The sequence below is a fragment of the Coregonus lavaretus genome (assembly GCF_964263955.1).
Source record: "Coregonus lavaretus genome assembly, chromosome: 16".
Taxonomy (NCBI): domain Eukaryota; kingdom Metazoa; phylum Chordata; class Actinopteri; order Salmoniformes; family Salmonidae; genus Coregonus; species Coregonus lavaretus.
The window spans coordinates 18,242,890-18,268,446 of NC_140003.1; the positions used below are offsets into that span (position 1 = coordinate 18,242,890).

The 25,557-nt window shown below is 42.0% G+C and overlaps 1 pseudogene across 1 annotated transcript in view; it reads right to left on the reverse strand.

Moving 5' to 3' along the window:
• LOC311143311 (aryl hydrocarbon receptor-like) overlaps positions 1-25,557 on the reverse strand; it is a 52,957-nt pseudogene that overhangs the window by 8,531 nt on the left and 18,869 nt on the right. Inside the window, exons 3-6 of the transcript XR_014615552.1 lie at positions 7,734-7,834; positions 6,879-6,968; positions 1,142-1,262; positions 822-961 (exon numbers count right to left, since the gene is read on the reverse strand). The product of XR_014615552.1 is annotated as an aryl hydrocarbon receptor-like (transcript). The remainder of the gene's footprint in view (positions 1-821; positions 962-1,141; positions 1,263-6,878; positions 6,969-7,733; positions 7,835-25,557) is intronic.

Genomic DNA, 25,557 nt, shown 5'->3' on the forward strand with positions numbered 1-25,557 from the left:
ATGCAACAAAATAGGAAAAACGCCAAGGGGGCTGAATACTTTGGAAGGCACAAAGGGAGGGTATTTTACTGGAAACTTTCAAAGCTTACCAGTAAACTACCAGAATTTTGGTAACATTCAAGGATTTTATGTAATCTATCAAAATACATCTAGTGGTCCTTTTGGGTACTTCAGATTATCACTAGTTTCTGTAATTATATCTGGCCCTCTCTCTGTTCTCATCACGTGTCAAATATATTAAATAATTAAATACGATTATTTAAAAAAATATATAGAATGACAAAGCTGTAAAACATTATCCTAAATATAAACCATCAACTTAGTGAATAACATTGGTGGTTAATATGAGGGTTTCAGCATGATATATCCTTCATATTCTTTTTACACACTTATATATTTTACTATGTCAATATGTATTTGTTTTCAATATTTTGTAAAAAAAAGTCAATATTTGGACAAGTTGCAGAGGTAATTGAAAATAATGCCATTGTTGATTTGATGCTTTTTCCATTAATTCTCTTGAACCTTATGGTCAATGTACTAGAAACTCATGGACAATATGGACACAGATATAAAAAAATGTATACTATATATGAATACATTTTTTAAAAAAGTTATTGAAGTATAAATTACCAAAGTTACAATAGATTGCAATAGAGTTTCTGTTAATTACCAAAATTACTGAAGATTCTAGTAACTTTGGTAAATTACCGGTAGCTATGCAACCCTAGTTCTTATGACACAATAAAGTGTATGAAGTACTTTCTGGTGATAATACAAAGTGGATGTTGTCTCTACAGCCCTATAGATGAGTGACTCACCAGGAAGCCAGAGGAGTTGTCCAGGAGGCAGCGGAAGCGACACACAAAGTTCCTCTCCAGGAAGGAGGAGTTCTCTGGGGGGAGCTGCTCAGGGTTGTAGGTCACAATGTTCCTGGTGATGTCACTGCTGCTTGCCATGCCTGAACATAAAAACAGGGTGAAAGATCGTATAATGAGAGCTTATCATCAAAAACATGGGGCAAAACTTAACTTGAAATATACACACCTAGCTCGAACAGGCTCCCATTGACATCAATTGATGACTTCCACTGAAAAAACAACCCAAACTGTCCACAACCCATTCTCTCCAGATCACTCACCGTCTCCTCCCTGCTCTGGGTCAAAGGGCTTGGGGTTGAGGGCGAAGTGAAGCTGTCGTCTGAACATTGCTCTGTCGTCTGTGTGGATCAGCTCAAACACACTCTGGTGGACCACATCTGACTACAGACAGACAAAGAGAGAGGGCAAACTCAATGATTGTACTCCATCAAAGTTAATGTAAAATTCCACCCAAAAAATATCTTTTGGTATTTGTTTCATTAGTCCATTGTTGAGATAGTCCGAAATTGTTTTGTATGTCAGCAATCAAGTTTTCAATGTATACACTGAGTGTACAAAACATTAGGAACACATGCTGTTTCCTTGACATAGACTGACCAGTTGAATCCAGGTGAAAGCTATAATCCCTTGTTGATGTCACCTGTTAAATCCACTTAAATCCGTGTAGATGAAGAGGAGGAGACAGGTTAATAACCTCTACTGGATCGGTGTCCCGTATACGGGACGGTTGAGCTAACGTGCGCTAATGTGATTAGCATGACTGTTGTACAGTAAGTAACAGCAAACTTTCCAGGACATAGACATATCTTATATGGGCAGAAAGCTTACATTCTTGTTAATCTAACTGCACTGTCCAATTTACAGTAGCTATTACAGTGAAAAGATACCATGCTATTGTTTGAGGAGAGTGCACAACAACAACAAAAACGTATCACGGCAACTGGTTTGATACATTCACTTCTGAAGGTAAATAATGTACACTACTGTTCAAAAGTGAAGAGGCAACTCCGGGATGCTGACCTACTAGGCAGAGTTGCAAAGAAAAAGCCATATCTCAGTCTGGCCAATAAAAATAAAAGATTAAGATGGGCAGTCTGAGATATGGCTTTTTCTTTTGCAACTCTGCCTAGAAGGTCAGCATCCCGGAGTTGCCTCTTCACTGTTGACGTTGAGACTGGTGTTTTGCGGGTACTATTAAATGAAGCTGCCAGTTGAGGACCTGTGAGGCGTCTGTTTCTCAAACTAGACACTCTAATGTATTTGTCCTCTTGCTCAGTTGTGCACCGGGGCCTCCCACTCCTCTTTCTATTCTGATTAGAGCCAGTTTGCGCTGTTCTGTGAAGGGAGTAGTACACAGCGTTGTACGAGATCTTCAGTTTCTTGGCAATTTCTCGCATGGAATAGCCTTCATTTCTCAGAACAAGAATAGACTGACGAGTTTCAGAAGACATTTCTTTGTTTCTGGCTATTTTGAGCCTGTAATCAAACCCACAATTGCTGATGCTCCAGATACTCAACTAGTCTCAAGAAGGCCAGTTGTATTGCTTCTTTAATCAGCACAACAGTTTTCAGCTGTGCTAACATAATTGTAAAAGGGTTTTCTAATGATCAATTAGCCTTTAAAAATGATAAACTCGGATTAGCAAACACAACGTGACATTGGAACACAGGACTGATGGTTGCTGATAATTGGACTGTACGCCTATGTAGATATTTCATAAAAAATCAGTCGTTTCCAGCTATAATAGCCATTTATAGCTCAGTTGCAAACGCCATGCTCTATCAACTGAGCTACATCCCTGCCGGCCATTCCCTCCCCTACCCTGGACAATGCTGGGCCAATTGCGCGCCGCCCCATGGGTCTCCCGGTCGCGGCCGGCTACGACAGAGCCTGGACGATCCATCATGTATGACATTCCAGGGAGTGTGTAAACTTACATTTTGTATTACCATATCATTTTTGTATATTTTTATAGTTATGTACTTGAAAATGTATCAATTGACCAATTTGGCACATTTGGGCAGACTTGATACAAAATAGTCCAGTATTGCAATGCTTCACTGAATCAATCTGAAACTTAGCACACACACAGCCATCTAGTGGCCAGAATCTAAATTGCGCCTAAACTGCAATATTATATTGTGGTCTTTCTCTTGCATTTCAAAGATGGAACAAAAAAATTAATAGAAAACGCATGTTTTTTGGTTTGTATTATCTTTTACCAGATCTAATATGTTACATTCTCCTACATCAATTTCATATTTCCACAAACTTCAAAGTGGTTCCTTCCAGATGGTATCAAGAATATGCATATCCTTGCTTCAGGTCCTGAGCTACAGGCAGTTAGATTTGGGTATGTCATTTTAGGTGAAAATTGAAAAAAAGGGTCTGATCCTTAAGAGGTTAAAGAAGGATTTTTAAGACTTGAGACAATTGAGACATGGATTGTGTATGTGTGCCATTCAGAGGAGGAATGGGCAAGACAAAATATTTAAGTGCCTTTGAACGGGGTATGGTAGAAGGTGCCAGGCACACCGGTTTGAGTGTGTCAAGAACTGCAACGCTGCTGGGTTTTTCACGATCAACAGTTTCCCATGTGTATCAAGAATGGTCCACCACCCAAAGGACATCCAGGCAACTTGACACAATTGTAGGAAGCATTGGAGTCAACATGGGCCAGCATCCATGTGGAACACTTTGGACACCTTGTAGAGTCCATGCCTCAACGAATTGAGGCTGTTCTGAGGGCAAACTCAATATTAGGAAGGTGTTCCTAATGTTTGTACACTCACTGTATAACTTTCAAAATACTGAAATACAACTGGTATGATGGTTCATTCTGGCTTTATTTCTGTATTTTAAAGGTTATATATCTTGAAAATGTGATTGCTGACATGCAAAACATTTTGGGACTACAATGGGACTATCAACAATGGACTAATGAAACAAATACCAAAATATAGTTTTGGGGTGGTTTTCCTTTAAGTCTTATGACTATGGATGTAGCCTCCATTATTATGGTAGACACATAATAATAATGGTGTCTACAGGCCATATCAGGGTTACTTAATGACATGTGTACATTACAAGCAGTCTGGCCTCCACTGGAATGGACAACTAGGAGCCTTTAATAGGACCTAAAAGAGGAAATGCAACTGTGCTGCCCACCACTGAGAAACTATAACGGCAATGTAATGGAGCTCAGCTTATGTCTGTTATTAAGCAAACAAACCCTGAAGCCACAAGACTAAAGTGGGTCCTGGACACTGTTTGTTTCTGGTTTCATCTGAATCACTTGTAATTAAAAATTCTGGCGCTCTCTTCAGAACAAGAGGAACAATGTGGTTTGTGGTCATAGTGGACTCTTGGAACCAACAGAGTAACATCACATTGCCACATTGACCATCAGTCAGATGGCACTGATTGTTACGGATACAGGTATCCTGTGTCTTTTTGTGTTTTTCCTCTCCTTCTGCCCTAATCACAGGTGTCCTGTATGTTCCTGATTGGTGGTCGTTGGGGTGTCTGCTGATTGCTGAGGTGGACCAATCAGTGGACATTCCTCTGCATTGCACCACCTGTTTCTGGTTTTTCAATCACACATCCCATTGTTTAAAAGCCGGTCAGTTGTGTTTGTAGAGAGAGACTATTTTCCGTATGCGAGTATGGATACTGTGGTGTCCTGTGTTTTGTGTACGCACTCATTTGCTGGTTACTCTGTTTGGTAACTTTGTTGGGTGTTTCTGGGAAAAGGGGAATTTAAGCAAGTTGCCCTTGGGCATACATTACCCGTAGGAAGAAAACTGTCTAAAAACACTAGTTAGACCTGAGCGGACCACCCACTGTATTTTTGTATGATTAGCAGTAGCTTAGCGGTTCCTGAGGCAGGCAAGATCAGTTTAGTTTTTTTTTACACTATTGTTTCATTTCTTGGGTCCTGCTCTGCCCTTTTTCCCAAACCTTTACCGTGTGTTCAAAAATAAACATTTTATGTTTGACGGTAGTTTATGGTTGTCGTGTAGTTTTTGTTCTCACTGTTCCATGTCACGATTCTAATTTGCATGAATTATGTTACGGGTCTCTTGTCCATCCACCCTAGACGTTTAAAGCCACGGGGTTCGTAACACTGATATACAGCTAACTGTCAAAATAAAGGAAACACCAACATAAAGTGTCTTAATAGGGCATTGGGCCACCACGAGCCCCCAGAACAGGTTTAATGTGCCTTGGCATAAATTCTACAAGTGTCTGGAACTCTATTGGAGGGATGCAACACCATTCTCCCACAATAAATTCCATAATTTGTTTTATTTATGGTGGTAGACAACGCTGTCTCAGGTGCCGCTCCAGAATCTCCCATAAGTGTTCAATTGGGTTGAGGTCTGGTGATTGAGACACACACACATCCTTTAAGCCCCCTTTGGTCCTTTGGAACCCGACTTTCAAAGTCACTGAGATCTCTTCTAGCCATGGTAGCCAAAATAATGGGCAACTGGGCATTTTTATACATGACCCTCAGCATGATGGGATATTTTCATTGCTTAATTAACTCAGGAACCACACCTGTGTGGAAGCACCTGCTTTCAATATACCTTGTATCCCTCAATACTCAAGTATTTCCTTGATTTTGGCAGTGACCTGTATTTTCCTTTGGTCAAATTTAATTAACTGAAACAATGCATTTCTACTGAAAACCAATGTGAAAGGCTTTGTGCGAACTGTAACTCTAAATATAATCCAACTGCTTCTGATTTGTGGCAGTAGTAAACTCTGTGTGTGTTTGTTGTGCTGATCACCCAGCGGGGACAGTCCATGAGTTACAACTCATAAAGGGTAAAAGTAACCTTCAAAGGATTGTATTAAGACTGGCATCCCTCTCAGTGGGGCCTCATAGTTACCTGTCAATACTGAATAGACTCTATACTATATAACTGTAACGAAGGAGGGGATAACGCATAACTATATTGGATGAGGAGGTCAATAACTGTCAAGCTAGTATGATTATTCAAGCAAACTATTTTCAACGCACAACAGGACGCAGTCATAGCAAACTGTAGTTTAAAATAAATAATCTTTGATCTATTTTTGTTGAAAGACATCCTTGTCCTGTCTCTATATACAGTATGGTCAGTTGCAAGTTACTATAACATACGCTATAGGGTTCACCACATATGTTTAAAATGTATGCTTAAGTTCTGAGTTGTGGGTCTGTAATCTTACTATATGGATGTGGCTGCAATGACAAAGGATCAACGCATTACCCCAGCTATACGTCATTTTCTTGTGGGCTTCGCGGAACAGTATAGATGCAGTAGCGATAATGACAGAAAGCATGGCTAACACAAAGCACATGTGTACAGTAGATCATATAGCTCAGTATGTAGAAGTAGGCTAGTACATCTACAACAATGGGATCTCTCTTCGTCTGTGGAAAAGAATGTCATGATCATGGTTACATAAGGAATTCTCAAACTATCATTTCCAAGAGAAAGGCAAAGCGCAACTGCAAATTTGCTACAAGACGCTTCCTTCAACACCTGCCTATTTTGGTTAGTTAACAGGTGGTTGAGTTGCACATTCGCTTTCTTTGATGATAAATGGAAATCTGGATTGTTACCAAGTTATGCAGTGGGCCGTAGCTCTCCAGCAAAGATGGTGCCTTGCCTTGCTCACATTGATTAACAACAAATGTTGCCTTTGGTTCTCTGTCTCTTAGAAGATTGATTCTCAAAGGGATTCAACTATCCAGAGCAGAGATTCAACAAAACCCATTGTATCCCCCTAATTCCTAAATTTACTGCTACGCTGTTCCCTGGTAATCTGTTTCCTCCATTCAAATGTCTTGCCTTTGTATTTCAATATCAATCTTCACGACACCCAATAATTATTTTTTACAAAGACAGAAAGTGGTGAGGTTATGTAGTGATGAGGACTATGGTTTACAAATGTGATGTGATGTTACAGTTGTGTTATGCTACAGATGTTGGAGTTGTTACCTGATGGAAGCCCAGGTAGTCTTGGATAGTAGGAGAGGCATAGAACACATGTCCTTCAGCTGTGACCACCAGCACAAAGCCGTTCAGAGCCTGCAAGACCAAATGCAGTGATAAAACAGTAAAACACTCACTTATATACACTCTCACACATATACAAACACGCAGCACGCACGAACATGCGCACAAGCACGCACGCACATACACACACACTGATAATTCTCTCACTTTCACTGTAGTCGAGCTACATCCACAAACACATCATTTAGAGTGTTGCATTAAAGAGGACATTTTGTTTATCTGGTGTTATTATCATCTGGCAACCTGTTTACTTTCTATCAGTTTGCCAACAACTGCCTCTGTTGCTCTGCCTTCACAGATCCCTCAGCATTGACTGATGATCATAACAGCCTCCATCGTGAGAGAGGAAACCCAAACATGCCATTCATCGCTTGGTGTGAAAATGTACCTGACATCTGAGCGTGAGTAAACAGTGTGCTAGAGAACTAGGGAGCGTTCGCTTTGTTTAGTGTAGTAAACCGTGACCAGGCCTTGGCATAAAGCACCAGGGCAACCTATTTCACCTGTCAGAACTTCCTGCTAAATGGATGGTCCTGGATTATAACTCAATCCACCTGGATTAACAAACAAATAAACAATGTCTGGCTCTTTATCTACTGTCAGTCTGAGCCAGTCAGCCAGTCAATCAGTCAGACAGTCAGACAGTCAGTCAGACAGTCAGTCAGCCAGTCAGCCACACAATATGGGCCCGACCAAAACCGCAACATTTCTGTCTGTCTGTACGTTGGTCCTGTGAAGTCAGTGGTCTGTACTGTACTGTCCTGTACTGTATTGTACCTTTAGTAGTAGGTCCCCCTTGGAGAAGGTTGTGGCTTCCATCCCATTAATGTTCAGCCCATTCCCACTGGGAAACAGGTCACTGCTTTTCTTCATGGTTGCTGCAGACAGAGAGGGGAGGAGGGGGATAGGGGGAGTGGAGGGCGGTAGAGGGGAGGAAAAACAAGCTCACATCAGCAAGCTATCCTGAAAGCAATACGCACAGGAGTCTGGGGTTTCTGGGGTTTGGACTTTTGGCAATTTCACTTTTTCTTAGTTTATGTGCCCTCAGCCAAGTTCTCCAGTAGGGCTCATATTTTGGCGCTCAGTAAAACATACCAACTCCTTCTCTCACCACTCCCCCTTCACATCCCTGCCCATCTCTCTCTCCCACCTTTTTCCACTCTTGCTGCCCCTCCCTCCCTCCCTCCCTCCCTCCCTCCCTCCCTCCCTCCCTCCCTCCCTCCCTCCCTCCCTCCCTCCCTCCCTCCCTCCCTCCCTCCACTGTATCCTCAATTCCCCCTTTCCGCTCTCTCTTTTTTCCCCCCTTACTGCCCCAACTCCCTCTCTCCACTCCTCTCACCTACTCAACTGGCTTCCTTCCCACTTTCACACCTTCTTCCCTCATCTGCCAATCATCTCTCTCTTTAAGGTCACTCTCTCTTAACTGACTGTCCTCCTCATCTCTTCTCTGACATTACTCGTTGATGCTCCACACACCCTATCTCTCCTCTGTCCTCTTCCTCTCCTTCTTTCCTGGACAGAAACACAGAGTTGGTCTCTAAGACACAAGGCTTATGTGATTCTACAGGCCACAATCATCACTTTCTATGACTTCTCTTCTCATCCCTGTCCCTGTACCACAGTCAAACAGAGTGGGATTAGGTGACGCTGAGTGAAAACAACTGGCATGTGTAAGATTACGTCATGAGAGATGGTTCTGCTCTCGCTCAATGGGTTTGAAGCCCTGCCATCGACTAAATGAAAATCATGGTGCTGCAAGGAAATTCCATCAATCATGATCAGGACTGAACCTCACATTTTTCTATTTTCCTCTAAACTACATATTGTTGGATGCCAGTTCGCACACATCTGTTGAAGTACCAGCAACATGGGCCAGTCATGTTTAGTCTGTAACTCCTTGTTAAAAATATCCAGACTTTTTTGTTGAACAAGTCAACCCGCCATGTTTTCACTAGAGTGAAAAACAGATGGGCACCAGGTTTAAGGAGGATGCCTTTCCTTGCAATATTAATGATGCATATTTCATAATAGGCTTTATGAACTGTGTAACATTTTTGCAAGACAAAAAACCCATGGTTTTATTGCAGCTTGCTTGTGGACATTATAGGCATACCATCCCATTTCAAAGACAAGGCCAACCTGATGGGTTTAATAATCCATATCAGATCAGATCAAAGCACAACTCACTGAAATCACAGAAAAACTCTGTTTGATTTGAATTAAACCAATTCCATGAAAATCCTTTTCCATGATATAAATGGGACTGTGAAGCATCTGTTTTGCTACAAACCAACTGCTCATATTTCTGGGGCTTCACAATTATGTGGACTTGCTTCTGGCAAAACATGTAACCCTATACCAACAACTTTTATAATACGCAATTAAAATGAAAGAGGACATACAGTAATAAATGTAGAGAGGGTATTCCTAAGATTGCCAAACAGATATGGCTTTCATAACGTTCAGAATTGTTCCACTTTAATGAGAACTAAATGTTTACATAGAAGCTAGCAGTTGTACTGATTATAGTTGTGAATACTCTCTCTCTGTGAAAGGGTTCTTCTTTAGACAACTCTGAGAAATGATTAAAGAAACCAATCTGTCATGAAAACAAAGAAGTTTCCCAACAGGACAAATACCAACACATTATATATCATCTTTTGCAAGGGGTTAAATATGTGTAAAAACTATAGTACGCAGATTTGTTTATGTGAGAATGGGTGTGGATGTGTGGGACTGACTGTGTGTGGTAAATCGTTTTTAGGCTCCTGGATTACGATTCCCTGGCTTTGCCCTACCTGGTAAGCCTTTCAGAAGAAAGAGAACTAAACAGTCCAAATGATGCCATTTGTTTTGTTTTAAAGATACATTAAGGGTTTCTTAACATGATCAGTGGTCTGGCTGCAGTTTGACATTTAATCCGCAAGTGGAAAAGCCTGACAAGGAAAGCTTTCCACTGGAGTGAAATGTTGGAAGCGCTTCTAGCAATAGGAAAATCAAAAGCTACTCCACCTGTGGATATTGGGTGGCATCGTATAATCCAAGTCAAATATGTGACAAATAAAACATTCATGTCTTTTTTATTGCATAGAACTAAAACGTTTATAGACAAATGTCTCAGATCACTTTTATTAAAGCTGTCCAAGACCTTCTATGCTGTCTCTACAACTCTTTCAAGTTGCCAACAATTGTCACATAGTATTTGAGGAGTCACACAGACTCTAGCAGTGTGTATCTGTGGGTACACGTCAACAAACATTCTAGGGTCTTATCCATACCATACAGAGTGCACCCCTCTTAAATCTGTGATCACCCTTCATTTAAGCAACTGACCAACGAGGTTGATTGACCGGGGATGTTCTGAAATGGGAGTGACAAGACGCCACTGGTCTGTACCTGAAACACTGTGTATCATTTCCAGAGAGCTACAAAGCCTGTTTAGACAATCACTTCCAGTTACGGGATTACAAAAGGCGACTTTTGGAACGGCCTCAGTTATAAAAGGAAGGCTGAGATCCCATTGCTTATGTTGTTAATGGCACACACAAAGACTGGGGCGAGAACCAGCAGGGAGTGTGTAACTTTGTTATTACTGCACAGCATTTCTAGGGAGCAAGAGAGCGAGAGACAGTCTGTGCCAAGCTCGCCTACTGGCATTCAGCTTGTCTGTTTGTTTTGGCTGTGCTGGGCCTGTGCCCCTTTTGCCAATGTGAGTGAAGCGCCACATCAGCAAATTGAAAAGCTCTTAGAAAGGTGGTAGACCACTGAAACTTGCCTCATTGTTCACAACCTCATTTATCTCAACATCCACCCACTTCACCCACTAGGGGGCTCCACTTGGTTCTAACATATACACACACTTGCAAAATTGACCCATCTCAATATCTTTCCTTATTTTCCCTAAAAACATGCCCAATCCACATGACGCACGCGCGCGCACACACACACACACACACACACACACACACACACACACACACACACACACACACACACACACACACACACACACAGCTCAGCCCACCTGAGCCCACCCAATCTGTGTGAGGTCAAAGAGTAAATCCCTGCAGCTGAATGGAGCTTTTGTTTCCCCCTGGTGTCTGAGTGGCGTGCATCATCAGTCGATGAGCAGGTTCTGACCTGCAGAACAGCTTCAGAGAGAGAGAGAGATGGGGAGAGAGAGGGAGAAAGTAGAGAGAGAGAGAAAGAGAGAGTGAGAGAGAGAGAGAGATCTAGCACTCCAATGTGAGTGATGTGTGTTGTAGTAATGCACTGCGTATTCATGTGCTGTACAGGCTGAGTGAATGAGCATAGGAGTTACTATAGGACGAGCACGTGACGGTTTACTACACTGCCGGTGTCCTATTGGAGGAAGCATATTAAACCTTGTTTGTTTTTCTTTGAGGTGGTTTTTCCAGCATTAGGGCCTGCAGTGTTCTTGTGTAATCTATAGATTTACTGATGTGAAACATAGGTTTTTGGACTTGTTCTATACTCGCTTAGTTGATTCAATAGATAATACAACCAGTTTAATCTGTTTTTTTGGTACAAAAAGAGAGAACCAAAAAAATCTACAAAGTGCATGGGACTGTCTGGGACATACAGTATAATTATGTCCATTATTTGCGGCAGAAGGACTGACAGCCAGGGATGCTCCTCAACCAGAGGATGTCTGTACATCCCCTTCCCCCTGACCCTCCTGACTCCACTGTGGCTGGTTCACTGGGGAGCTAGCCTTGCCCGATTGGATCTGCTGGGTCGTGGGACCCCCTCAGCCCTCTCCGTCTCAGCCTCAGGAACTCCACTGACCTCCCCAGTCTGGCAGCCAAGTGGTGGGCCAGGACTCAGGAGCAGCACAGGAGAGCAGTAACCTTACTGTACTGCACAATGCACCACCACACATGCAATAAATGCTAGCAGTTAACAACTAAAAATCAGAAGAAAGAACACAAAGCACAATTCCCCACTCGGAAAGAAAACCAGAATAAAAACACACAGAGCGCTGCTAAGGGTCCACTTACTCACGCGAACAGTGAGAAGGGCTAAAAAAAAGGTGTTGGATCATCCAGATTTTGGCTTGGATTGACCTGCCTCTCTGTTTTGGAGAGTGTGCCTGTCTATGTGTGAGAGAGGCGGTAGGGCTACACAGTAGGTAGAAGCAGTGTGTTTGTCATGAGGGCTGATATTTAGTCTGTTTTCATTTGTTTGGTCGTTTGATGGACAGCTTTGTTTGCCTGGGAGCTTGTTCAGAGACTTGAGCCTGAGCAGCGTTCATAATGTGTGTGTGCTTGTTAATGTCTGTTTCTATAATAATAATAATAATAATATGCCATTTAGCAGACGCTTTTATCCAAAGCGACTTACAGTCATGCGTGCATACATTTTTTTTCTAGATGGGCATTCACTTATGTGTGTGTTGTACTGTATGTGTGTATTTGTGTGTGCTGTGTGAGCACTTTCCAAGAGGAGGCAGGCAGGGGGGTGTGTGCTCGGGGGGCCCCTTTCCCCCCTAAAAGTGTTGCGTGACTAGAGTGGACGGATGGGCTGGGGAGAGGCCACATCCTGGGATTTTCCTGCGGCAGCTGCTCAGATAAGGGAAACGCTCTTGTCGGTATTGCTTACAAAAGCCCTAGGGGTCCATGCGGGAGGAGGGAGGATGTGTGTGTGAAAGTGTGTATGTGTGCGTGCGTGCGTGTGTGTGTGTGTGTGTGTGTGTGTGTGTGTGTGTTTGTGCAGGCTGCTAGATCAGTCCTGCAGCTTGCAATGAGAAAACCTGTCTTTTGGCACAGACCCAAGGTTTAACACAATCAAAACCCGACACTGCCAGACAGTCGGTTGGACTGTTTTTACAAGCGTCATTTTGTGTGGTCTCACATGAACACTGCAAAGAACTCTGGCGGTCATCCAGATCCTCACAACCCCTACAATGTTTTCTCTGTACTTGTTCTTTTTCAGTTCAGCAAAGTCATTACAACTACATGTAAAAGACTACATGCTGTTTTCATGCTGTGAAAGACTTGCACTGAGTACTGTTATGACTCTTGTCCTTCACACAGTCAGCTACCTATGCAAATACCTTCCCATAATACCTGCATTGTCTTTTACGAAAACAGATTAGCCATGAAATAAAAGACACACTTGCATCAATGTGCTCATAAAAACTTGAATAAAAGCCACATCTGATTTGTAAACACAAGTTTTTCAAAGGGCCCTGAATGGGCATACATCCAACCTGTATTATCTACAAGGTAAACCACCAATGTGCCGCCACCAATATGAAAGCACACATGAGTTGTTGATTCTTCTAAAAGCCTGTCTAGTGAAAAGCCTATTTAGAGTACAGGTCATTACAGTATGTGTTGACCTAGCATCCACCTTCATTCACAGCCCCTGCCATTGGTTGATTCCTGTTAGCATACTCTATCATGTATAAATCCAGGTGATTCACGTTAAATAACAGTAAGCACATACATGATTACGTTAATGGTTTGGCAGCAGCTAGACACAACCCTACTGTAGAATAGCAAACAAATCAATCTCCCTTACTGCCCAAGTTTAGTGTTACTAAACTTGCAGCAGATGTTTGATATCTATATCAGATATCTTCATCCACCCAATGATGTTAGGCTAGACAGTAGAGGAGGACATTTTGGCCCTTTTAAACCATGGCTGATTGTCCATGAAAGTGTTTTTCAGTATGCTGGGGCCGTTCGTCGGGGGGGGGCACTGTTACAGGAGGGGGTCGCAGTTCCGGAGCGACCCACTAGATGTCATCCTCCGACAACCTTAGGCACCTCCTCACTCACAGTCTGGACTAATCAGTATCCTATTGGTGTCACCTGTGTCTACCTGTTCACCTGTGTATTTATGCCCTCACTTCTTTGTGTTCCCTTGCTCAGTTTTTTCTGTTAGTTTCTCTATGTCCAGCAGTACTACTCAGTGTGTTATCGGAGACCTATGTCCAGGTACTTGAGAAGTGTTCTCCCTGTTTCGTTATTTGGTTCAGTCGTAGGTAGTATTTCGTATTTTGGCTGTCAGCCGGTTTTTGGAGACTTATTTGCTCCGCCTTTCTTTTATCGTGATAAGTCCGTTATTTTGTATTTTGGCTTCGGGACCACCAGTAAAGATCCTTGTTTCACCATCTCTGCCTACTGCCTACTGTATATCCTGCACCGCACCTAGGTCACACCTCACACCAACCCTTACACCTGGCTATGAAACTCGACACCGCTCTGACAGGGCCTTAACCACCAGCACTGTGGCCTCCTCTGTCTGTCACAACCACGATTATAGGATTCTAGAACTGTAGAACATGAGATTCACTCCATGAGATTCACTCCAGGCAAGACTTCCTTGTCATTCAGAGTAAGAGGAACTGGTATAGCCCTTCAAGAACTTGATATCTTTTCAACAGTATATAATTAGCTGAAATTAAAATAGCAAAAAGAGGGGGAGGTAATACAGCTGGTTTGGCTATTTAGGAGAGATCTGTCTTCAGTATATTATGTACATGAAAGACATGACTTGAAGGCACACTATAACTTATCATGGGCAATGTTGTGCTTAGTAGTGCCTGAAGAATACACTGTATTCATACTTAAATCTTGACACTCTGAGATAAGACAGTAGATTTATGAAAGAAAGACCATGCTAGCCAGAAAGAGAGGCTGAGTACGAGCTCTAAAAAGTGAAAGACTGAAAGGAATGCAGTTGAAGGGACTGGGACTGACAGAGAGTTTATAAAAGGCAGATTGTGCAAGAAAGCGAGTTAATGAGTATAAATGAAAGTGCACAACGTTGTCGTAGAGAGAGAGGGGCTGGGGGAAGCGCAGTGCCAGAAAGAGAGGGAGAGAAATGAAAGCATGCCAGCTATGCATAGGGGAATATTATCTGATTTGAAAACATTTAGTTCCAGCAGATCCCGTACACAGATCTCTGTTCTCACGCAGATGTGCAGGAAGTGGCGGGCAGGGACATCATGCACCCCAAAAATCTGAGAAGGCACAAAGTATGTGAGGACGGCTGGTAGGTGGTCCGGAGGGGGGCTTAGATAATTTTGCATCTTTCGAACACCTGAAACTGCTTTTTCCTGCAATCTAGAGCCATAATCATTATGCTTAATTCTATATAAATAAATATGTCTATTTTTCAGCATATCTTTTCATACTGTACCTCTTCAGCTGTCTGTATCCTCCTGACTGGTGGTTCTTTTTTTAAAGAAACTAAATATGCTTCTCTGCATTCTGCAAAAATCTGATTAAAGATTGAAAGGAATGCAAGTCTTATTCAGTACATTTAGTTATTGCTTGCTTTTCTAAAGTCTACCAACCTTGCCAGCAGGCATGCCAGCTAAGATAGTGAGACAAGCTAGCTACTTTAACTTGATTGATAGCCTGAAATGGCTTCTTGGTAGCTAGTTATGAGGTTGGGATATTGGGAACCTATCTGGGCTAGCTAAAGCCAACTTCATAAAATTGCTAACTGGCTAGTAGTATTACAGAGAAATTGTTTTTTTGTTATAGTTTTTTTTTACAGGACAAATCTGAGGGGGCACATGCCACTATGGGCATGACGCCTCTGGGGGTGGGGATAATGACACAGCGAGAGCCAATGGGGTGAACTACAGTGGGGAAAAAAAGTATTTAGTCAGCCACCAAATGTGCAAGTTCTCCCACTTAAAAAGATGAGAGAGGCCTGTAATTTTCATTACAGGTACACGTCAACTATGACAGACAATTTGAGAAATAAAATTCCTGAAAATCACATTGTAGGATTTTTAATGAATTTATTTGCAAATTATGGTGGAAAATAAGTATTTGGTCACCTACAAACAAGCAAGATTTCTGGCTTTCACAGACCTGTAACTTCTTCTTTAAGAGGCCTGCACCAGGCTGGGAAGACTGAATCTGCAATAGGTAAGCAGCTTGGTTTGAAGAAATCAACTGTGGGAGCAATTATTAGGAAATGGAAGACATACAAGACCACTGATAATCTCCCTCGATCTGGGGCTCCACGCAAGATCTCACCCCGTGGGGTCAAAATGATCACAAGAACGGTGAGCAAAAATCCCAGAACCACACGGGGGGACCTAGTGAATGACCTGCAGAGAGCTGGGACCAAAGTAACAAAGCCTACCATCAGTAACACACTACGCCGCCAGGGACTCAAATCCTGCAGTGCCAGACGTGTCCCCCTGCTTAAGCCAGTACATGTCCAGGCCCGTCTGAAGTTTGCTAGAGTTCATTTGGATGATCCAGAAGAGGATTGGGAGAATGTCATATGGTCAGATGAAACCAAAATATAACTGTTTGGTAAAAACTCAACTCGTCCTGTTTGGAGGACAAAGAATGCTGAGTTGCATCCAAAGAACACCATACCTACTGAGAAGCATGGGGGTGGAAACATCATGCTTTGGGGCTGTTTTTCTGCAAAGGGACCAGGACGACTGATCCGTGTAAAGGAAAGAATGAATGGGGCCATGTATCGTGAGATTTTGAGTGAAAACCTCCTTCCATCAGCAAGGGCATTGAAGATGAAACGTGGCTGGGTCTTTCAGCATGACAATGATCCCAAACACACCGCCCGGGTAATGAAGGAGTGGCTTCGTATGAAGCATTTCAAGGTCCTGGAGTGGCCTAGCCAGTCTCCAGATCTCAACCCCATAGAAAATCTTTGGAGGGAGTTGAAAGTCTGTGTTGCCCAGCGACAGCCCCAAAACATCACTGCTCTAGAGGAGATCTGCATGGAGGAATGGGCCAAAATACCAGCAACAGTGTGTGAAAACCTTGTGAAGACTTACAGAAAACGTTTGACCTGTGTCATTGCCAACAAAGGGTATATAACAAAGTATTGAGAAACTTTTGTTATTGACCAAATACTTATTTTCCACCATAATTTGCAAATAAATTCATAAAAAATCCTACAATGTGATTTTCTGGATTTTCTTTCCTCATTTTGTCTGTCATAGTTGACATGTACCTATGATGAAAATTACAGGCTTCTCTCATCTTTTTAAGTGGGAGAACTTGCACAATTGGTGGCTGACTAAATAATTTTTTCCCCACTGTAGCTGCCCTATAGGGCCATCCCTCTGTCACTCACTTGATTAATGTTCCTGTTACTTCCATGACTGGAGTGAAAGGCAACATCTTCTGCCTTTTCTTATCATAGTACATTGCCACGAGCTGTTCTCTCCCTTACTGTCGGGCAGACGGTATCGGATCATGAGGTCTGATACCAACAGGCTCAGAGACAGTTTCTGTCTACAAGCGATCAGACTGCTGACCACCTGCTCTGATTCTCTGCACCTTAGCACACATCACAACTGCTGCTACCAGACTCTTATTATACTGCTCAATTTATACACTTGCCCCCAATCCCCCACTTCCCCAATACACAAATATTTGACTATAAATTGTGCCTTCCTGTATTATACTTATGCTATGTTTATTTACTTTATGTTCATATTCTTATTTTTTACTATTTCTTGTTGTTGTTGCATTGTCAAGAAGGAACCTGCAAGTAAGCATTTCTTTGGACGATGTATACCATGCGTATCCCGTACATACGACTAATAGAACTTGAAACTTGAAAGTGTAGTCAAGGTACTTGAGATTGGTAAATTGCTTTGCTATAAGGCAAAAGTTAGAATTGGTGGTCAGGTTAGAATTGGCTATCGTCTGAAGAATTGTTGTCAATTCGCTTTCATAACGTGTTAGAAGTACTGCTTTATGGAGAACTGCATATGAAAGTCAACTAAGCCAACCTGGATGAGGAGTTCATCCAAGTAAATAAACAGTGTTTAGGCACCATTCATAACTCAATATGAGAGACGCAATGAGCAAGTTGAGTTCTTCTCCGTGTCTGTTAAAAAATTATGTTTGATGAGGCACTCAGGGGGCACAATATAGGATAGGAATCTTTCTCCTTGGCAAAAGTGAATATGATCTGGCAACCCAAACTAACTCTGTGCCTGGTGTGCTCTAGATATCACACTGCCATACTGATCCTTATCACCTTCTAGGCAGTTGATCAAAGCTGGGAGAAAGAGCTCATTGTGCCGAGACGTACAGGAATAGTTTGAAGACAAAAAAACATGTTGAAATTGGCCCATATCTCCCGTCTAAATTTAGCCTCTCAGATCAGATAGTGTTTGGTTGTGATGGTGGTGAGTAACAGCAGAGAGGATTAGGCTATGTCTGATAGAGTGTGAGAGATAATGGTGGTTTATATTCCTTCTGTGACCTGCTCTTTCAGAGAAGAGAACATGGTCAACGAGAGGCATGTTAGGTTGTTACATGACCTCCATGGCATACCACGGCCACATCAGACAAAATATAACTGTTCTCCCAAAATAGGACGCTTCTTCATGCTTGTTTGTTTTAGACATGTTTTGTTTTCTTCTGAATTCTTTGCTGTTCTAGAGGAGGGGGGAATGGTGTTGTCTTTCCCGGCTTGTATTTTGTTGTTGATATTTCACAATTCTTCAATGTCTTGAGAGAGATATGAATCCCAGAAAGACAAATGCACCCTCCATGTTTATCATTGCCTGAGAATTCTCTAAAGATCTGAATTGGTTCATAGTCTGTTGATTATAGCTTTAAATAAACAGAGTGATCCTCTGTGGGAGATGTTAAATGTCAGAGTATAAACCATAGTAGTAGGCCAGCCTGAAGGAAGCCAACAACAACACAAAGACAGACAATGAGAGGGTGAAAGAGTACAACAGCAGTGGATCTACTAAAGGTTTGACCACCACCTACCTACTTCAGGTCAACCTTCCAACAAAATATGAGTAATCATAATCTATGCCCTTTTATTACATAAATTACCCAGGTTCTATTTTAATCAAATTTGATGTTTTTGTCAGCTGCAAAAGGGTTGTCATTTAGAAGGACCAATCTTTATGCATGTGTCCTGGGCAGAATGGTGTGCAGGTTCTAATGCCTAACGTTCTTTGGATCCAAAATAAGGCAGAAAAGGAGAGTATCGTGTCAGCAGTGGGACCCAGATCATAAGCCTTACACCAAATTCAGTTAGTAGAAATGAAAACATAATTAAAATGACTTCCCAATGGTCGTTTGCATTCTCACGCTATGCTGAAAGGCGAGCCATGGAGTCAGAGCCAACAGGCAATTGTTCAATGAAAATAAAACCTGTCACTTCAGTAAAATGGTCTTTCCTGGAGATGTTGATATTGGGTTGACAGGTGAATTACACTGGGGTTTAAAGAGAGTTTTACCCAAAACAGCTTGTCCTTCAAGAAAATTGATGATCAGTTAATCACGATTCAATAACAAACAACAAGACTTCTCCAATACAAATGCTCTTGCCTCTCCCAAGTAGCAGGCGTTTAGAAGTTTTTACCCCATTCTCAAATTATTATGTGTTCTGTGAGGTTTTGCCGTGTGTTCTTGTTGTTTTGTTACACTTTGACCTTGTTTGGATTGGTCGGTTTATGTGTGTGTGTGTTTGCGTGTGTGTGTGTGCGGATGTCAATGTGGGTGTTTTGTGGACATTCCTAAGACATTGAAATTAACATCGAGAGATATGACATCAACAAAGCAGCTATAATGGCAAACAGACATACTGAGGATTTTTTCAATTAACTTGAAAAGACGCTCCATTATTTGCTTTTTTACAGTGACACACAATGTGCCGCCAGGATAATGTCCTATGAGTGTTCCAAAATATCTACAGTGAGGGAAAAAAGTATTTGATCCCCTGCTGATTTTGTACGTTTGCCCACTGACAAAGAAATGATCAGTCTATAATTTTAATGGTAGGTTTATTTGAACAGTGAGAGACAGAATGACAACAACAAAAATCCAGAAAAACGCATGTCAAAAATGTTATAAATTGATTTGCATTTTAATGAGGGAAATAAGTATTTGACCCTCTCTCAATCAGAAAGATTTCTGGCTCCCAGGTGTCTTTTATACAGGTAACGAGCTGAGATTAGGAGCACATTCTTAAAGGGAGTGCTCCTAATCTCAGTTTGTTACCTGTATAAAAGACACCTGTCCACAGAAGCAATCAATCAATCAGATTCCAAACTCTCCACCATGGCCAAGACCAAAGAGCTCTCCAAGGATGCCAGGGACAAGATTGTAGACCTACACAAGGCTGGAATGGGCTACAAGACCATCGCCAAGCAGTTTGGTGAGAAGGTGACAACAGTTGGTGCGATTACTCCCAAATGGAAGAAACACAAAATAACTGTAAATCTCCCTCGGCCTGGGGCTCCATGCAAGATCTCACCTCGTGGAGTTGCAATGATCATGAGAACGGTGAGGAATCAGCCCAGAACTACACGGGAGGATCTTGTCAATGATCTCAAGGCAGCTGGGACCATAGTCACCAAGAAAACAATTGGTAAGACACTACGCCGTGAAGGACTGAAATCCTGCAGCACCCACAAGGTCCCCCTGCTCAAGAAAGCACATATACATGCCCGTCTGAAGTTTGCCAATGAACATCTGAATGATTCAGAGGAGAACTGGGTGAAAGTGTTGTGCTCAGATGAGACCAAAATCGAGCTCTTTGGCATCAACTCAACTCGCCGTGTTTGGAGGAGGAGGAATGCTGCCTATGACCCCAAGAACACCATCCCCACCGTCAAACATAGAGGTGGAAACATTATGCTTTGGGGGTGTTTTTCTGCTAAGGGACAGGACAACTTCACCGCATCTAAGGGATGATGGACGGGGCCATGTACCGTCAAATCTTGGGTGAGAACCTCCTTCCCTCAGCCAGGGCATTGAAAATGGGTCATGGATGGGTATTCCAGCATGACAATGACCCAAAACACACGGCCAAGGCAAGAAAGAAGTGGCTCAAGAAGAAGCACATTAAGGTCCTGGAGTGGCCTAGCCAGTCTCCAGACCTTAATCCCATAGAAAATATGTGGAGGGAGCTGAAGGTTCGAGTTGCCAAACGTCAGACTTGAAACCTTAATGACTTGGAGAAGATCTGCAAAGAGGAGTGGGACAAAATCCCTCCTGAGATGTGTGCAAACCTGGTGGCCAACTACAAGAAATGTCAGACCTCTGTGATTGCCAACAAGGGTTTTGCCACCAAGTACTAAGTCATGTTTTGCAGAGGGGTCAAATACTTATTTCCCTCATTAAATTGCAAATAAATTTATAACATTTTTGACATGCGTTTTTCTGGATTTTGTTGTTGTTATTCTGTCTCTCACTGTTCAAATAAACCTACCATTAAAATTATAGACTGATCATGTCTTTGTCAGTGGGCAAACGTACAAAATCAGCAGGGGATCAAATACTTTTTTCCCTCACTGTAGCTTTACCTCATAAAGTCTCGCTATAAAGCCAAGACACACATACAATATGTAGTTTTCAAATCAGTTTGGGCCATATCAGCCATTTAAAAAGTAATTTGAAAAGGAAAAACAAACACACACACATCAAGCTTTCATAAACGGCTCTTTAAATGTGACTAGCACCATCAAATATCTTTTGTTCTGCCATTTATTTCCCAAACCGTTCACAGGATCTTTATCAGGTCCCTAAGCCTGCCCCCACTTGAGCTCTACCAGCGTTTGTTTTGACTGGGGGGAGCGTACAGAGTAGACCTAGCTGGCTGATACTATCTGTAGTGTTGCCCATGCGAAGACCCTCTGAAACCATGCAGTGCACTTGTTTTTGTGCTTCTATTTCTGTTGTGCTTCCTTTCGCCACTGGCATGAGGACCAACACATTTGGTCAATCTGAGAATGAAGAAAAAGAGATGAATAAAGATAAATATGTATAATAAATGTATGCCTCATTACTATGCTCCTGCGAGAATAAAAATATATATATTTTATTGTGTATTATATAACTGTGTGCAATGTTTTCACCAGAAAACATACGATGGAAATGGCTGGATCCTTGTCCCTATTGTTCTAGGTCCATACTATATTCTTCTGTGAGATCTTACCCTTTTGTGACTTTCAACTTCACTACATAACACAGTCTCTGGGAATTCAACCCGGCCAACGGAAACGGAGACAATGAACGACATCACAAAGAATATCAAAGTGCTTTGAATACTTTACAGTGTGGACCATAAGACAATGCAACGTGTGATGATGCAATCTGCTATCGCCAAGTGTACAAATTACCCACTTTCCGGCGTCTATTGTTCCATCATATCAAATAAAAAATGAAAAACGACAACAATGCAACTGAGGCCCTTTAATCACCGATTCAAAGTCGCTCAGCCCAGTCTTTAAAACACCATGCCACGCAAGGCTAGAGTTGGCATGGACACTGTGCTCTTTAAACTTGTTGACTGGCTGGGGCTGAGACAAGTGTGCAAGGTTTCAGGTGCTGCATGCCCACAACGTGTGGATGCCATAGGAGTAGGGTCAAAGGGTGAGGGGTTACATTGGCATGTACTGTATGCCCATAAAAATGCCACTCATAGCAGTTACGAATGACGCTGCATTGGTCCGGTGCCACCATCTGTCTGTTCCTCCAGCACATGATAATAATGGGAAAGCAGCCTCACAGTGTCAGGGAAAAAACCTGCCCATAGAACGAAATGTTGGGTTTCATATGTAGATTATAGATTTAGTCTACTCTTAGTCATTTTGACTAAAATATCATTAAGTCCTACTCAAATTTTTGTTATTTGAATAAGGATTTAGTCTAGTTATATTCAAAATGATGAAAACAGTGAGCCATTTTAGTCAACTAAATGTCCTTTCATTTTAGTCAGATTTTAGTCACATCACATTTGTATTGCCTCATTAACCTACAGTACCAGCCAAAGGTTTGGACACAACTACTCATTCCAGGGTTTTTCTTTATTTTTAAAATTTTCTACATCGTAGAATAATAGTGAAGACATCAAAACTATGAAATAACACATATGGAATCATGTAGTAACCACAAAAGTGTTAAAAAACCCTGGAATGAGTAGGTGTGTCCAAACTTTTGACTGGTAATATATAGTAAACATAAATCACTGACTTCCAAACATACATAGCCTTGTCCGATCAACATATTTTTCTGCATAACATCCAATTATCTTCCCAACAGCAGAAATATGACAAACGTACACTGAGTGTACAAAACATTGGGAACACCTGCTTTTTCCATGACATAGACTGACCAGGTGAAAGCTATGATCCCTTATTAATGTCAACTGTTAAATCCACTGCAATCAGGGTAGATGAAGGGGAGGAGACAGGTTAAAGAAGGATTTTTAAGCCTTGAGACAATTGAGGCATGGATTGTGTACAGTATGTGTGACATTCAGAGGCTGAATAGGAAAGACAAAATATTTAAGTGCCTTTGAATGGGGTATGGTAGTAGGTGCCAGGTGCAATGGTTTGAGTGTGTCAAGAACTGCAAAGCTGCTGGGTTTTTCACGCTAAACAGTTTCCTGTGTGTATCAAGAATGGTCCACCAACCAACGGACATCCAGCCAACTTGACACAACTGTAGGAAGCATTGGAGTCAACATGGGCCAGCATCCATGTGGAACGCTTCTAGAGTCCATGCCCCGACGAATTGAGGCTGTTCTGAGGGCAAAATTGGGTGCATCTCAAGATTAGGAAGGTGTTCCTAATGATCTGTACACTCAGTGTATATAAGAAAACATAAGAATTATTATATTAATATGATCCCCTGCTGATTTTGTACGCTTGCCCACTGACAAAGAAATTATCAGTCTATAATTTTAATGGTAGGTTTATTTGAACAGTGAGAGACAGAATGACAACAAAAAAATCCAGAAAAACGCATGTCAAAAATGTTATAAATTGATTTGAATTTTAATGAGGGAAATAAGTATTTGACCCCTCTGCAAAACATGACTTAGTACTTGGTGGCAAAACCCTTGTTGGCAATCACAGAGGTCAGACGTTTCTTGTAGTTGGCCACCAGGTTTGCACACATCTCAGGAGGGATTTTGTCCCACTCCTCTTTGCAGATCTTTTCCAAGTCATTAAGGTTTCACAATTTACATTTACATTTTAGTCATTTAGCAGACGCTCTTATCCAGAGCGATTTACAGTAGTGAGTGCATACATTTTCATACTTTTTTCAGCTACCATTTCCCCGCCATATTTAGTATGAGCAGAAGGACACGTATTACAAGTACAACTATTTCCAGGTCATATTTTGCAGGAACATGCATTACAAGTAAAGCCAGTTTCGAGGCTGACGTTTGGCAACTCGAACCTTCAGCTCCCTCCACAGATTTTCTATGGGATTAAGGTCTGGAGACTGGCTAGGCCACTCCAGGACCTTAATGTGCTTCTTCTTGAGCCACTCCTTTGTTGCCTTGGCCGTGTGTTTTGGTTCATTGTCATGCTAGAATACCCATCCACAACCCATTTTCAATGCCCTGGCTGAGGGAAGGAGGTTCTCACCCAAGATTTGACGGTATGTGGCCCCGTCCATCATCCCTTAGATGCGGTGAAGTTGTCCTGTCCCTTAGCAGAAAAACACCCCCAAAGCATAATGTTTCCACCTCTATGTTTGACGGTGGGGATGGTGTTCTTGGGGTGCTTTCTTGAGCAGGGGGACCTTGCGGGCGCTGCAGGATTTCAGTCCTTCACGGCGAAGTGCGTTACCAATTGTTTTCTTGGTGACTATGGTCCCAGCTGCCTTGAGATCATTGACAAGATCCTCCCGTGTAGTTCTGGGCTGATTCCTCACCGTTCTCATGATCATTGCAACTCCACGAGGTGAGATCTTGCATGGAGCCCCAGGCCGAGGGAGATTGACAGTTATTTTGTGTTTCTTCCATTTGGGAGTAATCGCACCAACTGTTGTCCCCTTCTCACCAAACTGCTTGGCGATGGTCTTGTAGCCCATTCCAGCCTTGTGTAGGTCTACAATCTTGTCCCTGGCATCCTTGGAGAGCTCTTTGGTCTTGGCCATGGTGGAGAGTTTGGAATCTGATTGATTGATTGCTTCTGTGGACAGGTGTCTTTTATACAGGTAACAAACTGAGATTAGGAGCACTCCCTTTAAGATTGTGCTCCTAATCTCAGCTAGTTACATGTATAAAAGACACCTGGGAGTCAGAAATCTTTTTGATTGAGAAGGGGTCAAATACTTATTTCCCTCATTAAAATGCAAATCAATTTATAACATTTTTGACATGCGTTTTTCAGAATTGTTTTGTTGTTATTCTGTCTCTCATTGTTCAAATAAACCTACCATTAAAATTATAGACTGATCATTTCTTTGTCAGTGGGCAAACGTACAAAATCAGCAGGGGATCAAATACTTTTCGGAAGTCGGAAGTTTACATACACTTAGGTTGGAGTCATTAAAACTTGTTTTTCAACCACTCCACACATTTCTTGTTAACAAACTATAGTTTTGACAAGTCGGTTAGGACTACTTTGTGCATGACACAAGTAATTTTTCCAACAATTGTTTACAGACAGATTATTTCACTTATAATTCACTGTATCACAATTCCAGTGGATCAGAAGTTTACATACACTAAGTTGACTGTGCCTTTAAACAGCTTGGAAAATTCCAGAAAATGATGTCATGGCTTTAGAAGCTTCTGATAGGCTAATTTACATAATTTTAGTCAATTGGAGGTGTACCTGTGGATGTATTTCAAG